Source organism: Oryzias latipes, chromosome 17 (assembly GCF_053564925.1).
Source record: "Oryzias latipes strain Hd-rR chromosome 17, Olatipes_Hd-rR_3.1".
Lineage (NCBI taxonomy): Eukaryota > Metazoa > Chordata > Actinopteri > Beloniformes > Adrianichthyidae > Oryzias > Oryzias latipes.
The window spans coordinates 5,430,841-5,436,005 of NC_136253.1; the positions used below are offsets into that span (position 1 = coordinate 5,430,841).

A 5,165-nucleotide genomic window follows, 5' to 3' on the forward strand; every position below is an offset into this window, starting at 1 on the left:
GTAGAACCGCTTCTCCTCCAGATCCAGAGGAGTCAGTTGAGGTGGCTCGGGCGTCTAGTCCCCTCTCCCTAGAGAGGTGTTCCGGGCATGTCCCACTGGACGGAGGCTCCTCTGCTGGCCTGGGAATGCCTCGGGGTCCCCCCAGAGGAGCTGGAGGAAGTGGCCGGTGAGAGGGAAGTCTGGGCATCTTTGCTTAGACTGCTGCCCCCGCGACCCAGTCCCGGATAAGCGGAGGAAGTTGGATGGAAGGATGGATGAGTAGGCATCCTTCTTGGTTAATTGTTGGACATGCGTGAAACGCTCGTGGAAAAACAAAAATTTGTGCATCTTGGAAAAATCAGGCACATAATAATAATAATAATAATAATAATAATAATAATAATAATAATAATTGCATGTAAAAAATGTGAAATATGCAAAAACTGCGTAATTCTCAACCAACCAAAAATTGAACAGCTCAAAACTGAATTCTCATAAAGACCCGTCCGCTGAAACCCTCTACGGACTTCTGCGCACATCAACGAATGACGAACGCAAGAAACACTTAGAATTTATGTATATTACTTATGTGTAAGGTAAGACTGAGGAAAATTTGCAAAATGTACGCAGTGGCTATGTGACACGGCCTTTTGCAACAACAGAGTTGATTAGGTGAGTAGGTGATTTTAAAAAGTTGTTACCTGGCCAGTTTTTGATGGTATTTGTTTATACTATAACAAAATATTTGCTTAAGAAAAAAAAAATCCCCATTACTAGTAATCAGTATTGTTGTTTGGTATTGAATGTATTATGCAAAAAGTAGTAGGTATTGTTTCAAATCTCAGAAGTGTGGTCAATAATACAAAAACTAGTGCAAAAAACAGTAAGTTGAAAATAAAAAGTCCTGTCCCCGAAAACAAGCAAACATTTTTTGTTATTTATTTATATTTTGTATTTCCATGAAGTTATTCGAAAAGTAAATATTTTTAAATTGTGTAAAAAAGGGAATATAGGGGAAATGAAAGAAGTTATAAGCCTATGTGACCTCCTGGATCTTTCTCATGCAAAATGCAAGTCCCACAGGTCTGCATCCAGTGAATTTCCATTCACTGTTCTGGTGATCTATTCAAATTTTTGAACTGCTTCATGACAACATCCTTAAAAAAATAGGTTCACACATGTTAATGCTGACACTCACAAAACCCATGAGTCATAAACAAACAATACATGCCAAACTGGACCCGCCCTTCTTTCAGGTGTCTTCACCCCAGAAACCAGAGAGTAGACAGTTTCGGATGTCCATTCTCTCTTTTGAGGACAGGTGAGACACTGCAGCTTCAATAACAGGGATGTAGTCTCTGGGGTTTTAAGTAGGAGAGGAACTCCTATAAAAATGGTAGTTTTACATGAAAGAAATCCAGTAGGCGTGTCATATTTGTCTGAGGTGTTTTGTTTAACAGGTAACCCTGTTGTCTTTGGGTGGTGTCGGAAAAATGTGAAATGGATCATGTGAAGACAGTTGAGTAACATGGAAACATGAAGTGGACACAGTACATTCAAAGTCATTCATAGTCTATTATGTTTTGTTTTTATTTATTATTGTTTATTTTATTTCGTTTCTACTTTTGTCTTTACCCATTTTAGGACAGGGAGAGCAAATATTCAGCAACATAACTGTCATAATTCATGTTTTTATCCATCAAATGCCATTTTCTCAATAAAGTCACTGGTTGATAAATTACTAAAAAATGTCCTCCCATTATGTTTTCCAGTACCGTGTTGTATGTATCCAAGTAAAATATTATAATGTAATGGTAATTATAGTAAAAACTGTCTTTAAAGTAATTTTTGTTTGTTTTCTGCTTGAGTAATGTTTTTTTCAGTAATCAATAAATTAGTTAAACAGATAAATTCAATGTTACTACCAGGGTTTCCTAACTTGCAAAATCTACCTAATGTAAAAAAAAATCCAATATAGCCATGTAAACATAAATAAATAAATAAACAATAACAACGAAAATATGTATTACACTTGTCACAGAAAAATTACATGTAGTAAGTAGGCGAACCAAATCCATCCCTGTGTCCGAATTACCGCCCTAACCCCTAACTACTAAAACCCTATATAGTGCGGCACTATATAGTTCTCTATATAGTTCTCTGAATTTTCAAAGGACACCCGTGCTCACTAGTTTTCTCTTTCGGGTGTTTTCAAATGGCGCTTGGCACGGAAACAAAGTGGCGCATTACCGCCACCACCTGGTCTGGAGGGGAACTACTTCTATTTAACGCGGAGAATGACACCCATTTGTCAAATTAAATATATAGTAAATATGAACATTTTATGAAGACTATTTATGAATCTGCTGTGTTCTGATCATGGAAAATGTGGCTGATTTATAAATAATAAAATTACAAACACATTGGTGGTGATTTTATGTATTTGTTGATAAATAAACCCCCATGTTATTACTCCATGGCAATATTTATTTTTGTGCCGCTGAACGATTTACGGGCTCTTGCAAGGAGGCATTTTTTTCTGTAGTTTTCTCTTCTACCTTTCTGAAAATAGCTTTATATATGAATCTGTCCGTGTTCCTGGCAATAATTCAACCGTTTTTCATGGGATCAAACCAAAAACGAGCAGATATGCAGTATCACAGGGCGGCAAGGAGAAGCAGACGTCTCAGAAGATTTCCTCTGGATGCCCTGGCCAGACATGAACAACTTGTGAGTTAAACTTAAAGTTTTTTTATTAGTTCAATTTAAGCATTTGTCACTAATTGTGCTCAAGGTTACACAGCCTGCTGGGTAAGAGTTTAACATTCTTTTTCAACACTGGATTATGAGTTGTATAGTGTAACTACATGAAACACTTGTGAGATCAAAGTTTAGTATTTTTTATTCAGAGTCAAACCATATCACTTGTTTTAAACAAAAAATACTTTAATTTTTAAATATTTATGTAAAAATCCAAAAACCCAGCCAAAAAAAAAACACGAGATTTTCCAGCATTTATAAATACGTCATAAACTAAAATGTAAGACATCAGAATAAAATGAAAACTTCAAAAAATCAGATTTAACTTTCTCAATGAAATAATTATTTTTCTATTTTACAGGGTCTTCCAAGTCTCTACTGCTTTGCCAACATAAAGGTGTCTGTCGTGGCCCTTCACGCTGACACTCAGTCCGACACAAAACCAGACCGGCAGACCTGCAGATCGGTTGACCCGCAGGACCATTGAGCATCTGGTGGAGCAGCTTCGGGTTCCTCACACTCTGGGGGGGGGGGGGGGGGGGGGGGGGGGGGGGGGGCACAGGAGACTGAGGTCCTGGTGTTTCTTTTCTGGCTGGCATGTGGCACATCATACAGTGTGGTAGCCAGGGCCTTTGACATGCCACGGTCCACTGTAAGTGACGTTGTCCACAGGACGTCAGACCGCATCCTCCAGCTGATGAGCAGGGTCACCCAGCATCCAGTGGGAATGAACTGCCATTAGTCACCTCTGGTTTTATAGCAGCTTGCTTGGTCTTCCACCTTCCAAAAGGTCGTGGGGAGCATTGAGGGCTGCCACTGAAGAATAAAGGCCCTAAAAGAAAATGCAGCTTGTTATTTTAACAGGAAGCTTTTTTATTCCTTTCAACTGCAGGCTGTATGTGACTCTAAGCCAAATTTAGAGATATTTTTGTTGGGAATCAAGGATCAGTCCACAGTTCACAGGTTCTACGTAAAAGCCCAATTTATGTAAATCAAACATTACCCACCTGAAGGATCCTTTTGGGTGATGGTGGGTATCCCTCATTGCACATCCCATCACGCTGCTGACACCCTACAAGGAACCCATGAGGAATGCGGTTCAGGCCCGTTACAACCAGCACCACGCCAAGGCACGCTCTGTGGTGGAGAGAGAGCATTTGGCAAATGAGGAGGAGAGCAATATTTTTGGGGGCACTGGAAGTAAAACCAACCTTTGCAATGAAAATCATTGCCTGCAGTTCAGTTCTGCACAATCTGTGCATCAGAGAAGTGGACTGCTGGGAGCCACAGATGTTGAGCCACACCAGGAACCAGTAGGACGGGTAAAGTGGCGTCCGCCTGCGAGGACAAATCTCTGCTTTCCTTTCAGCTCCAACTGTGACACACATGACTCTAGAAAACCAGGATTATTGTTAAGATGTATAAAATAAATGTTAACATATAAAACGAAAATGTAAATATGTACATTTGATATTTATATGAAAATCCTTTTGAGATTGTTAAAAATGGCTCAGATTTAAATAATACATGTAAATAATTCATTTTTGTTCCTGCATTTATTAAGCAAATTGCAAAAACAATGACGACGTTACATTTTGTGAACAATATTTTAAACTCAGGTAAGCTTAACAGACTCTCCTGTCACTCTTTGTCCCTTCGTGCTCTTTCCTCCTCTCCTCTTTCAACAACAACCTTTACCCCAACATGACAACGATTACAGTTTAATGATAAATAAATACAAATCTGATCAAGTGCTCTTACTCCCATCCGGCACGAGCTTGACTGATAACAAACAGGCTATCTTTCTACATCCACATATGGATCAGATTTTCCTTATCCTCGTCTGTCCCTACATATATAAACACATTTTAAAAATGTGTTAATAACTTATGACTACGGTTAGAACTCACTGCTTTTTGATGTACTATCAACAGCGTTTGTTTTTAGCCTTCAATGCTAATTCGCGCTAGCGTTAGCTTTAGCATTACCGAAATTGATGAGCTTCAAAACAATGTAGATAGTCGATTGAGGAATATAACATATTAAACAAGTCATCTTACGTATTTACAATTATATTTTACAACATATACAAGATACTTTTAAATATACTTACATTTTAAGTCCTCTTTCTAGCGCAACCGTCCGACATCTTTGAATAATTCAAACGCAGTGTATTGTGGGTTACACGCAATGCATTCTGGTATGAACGCAGTGCATTCTGGGCAATATTCGCCGATCGAGTGAGCATCGATCCACACTGGTTTTTCGTAGAGAATTCTGGGAAATTTCTAGTGCACATGATTTTTGAACTGTAGATTCGGACAGCACTACAAAATGGCGACCGCACTATATAGTGCACTATATAGGGGTTAGGGCAGTAATTCGGACACAGCCATGTTTACAAAAACTGAAGCAGAATGCTGAAT

At 38.8% G+C, this 5,165-nt stretch overlaps 1 long non-coding RNA gene across 1 annotated transcript; it reads right to left on the minus strand.

The window, feature by feature from the left end:
* Positions 1 to 2,707: 2,707 nt before the first annotated feature.
* LOC144986846 (uncharacterized) lies at positions 2,708 to 3,882 on the minus strand. The gene is made up of 2 exons (XR_013650690.1): positions 3,747 to 3,882; positions 2,708 to 3,571 (listed from the first exon to the last, which is right to left on the minus strand). It is a non-coding gene; the product is annotated as an uncharacterized LOC144986846 (long non-coding RNA).
* Positions 3,883 to 5,165: the final 1,283 nt, after the last annotated feature.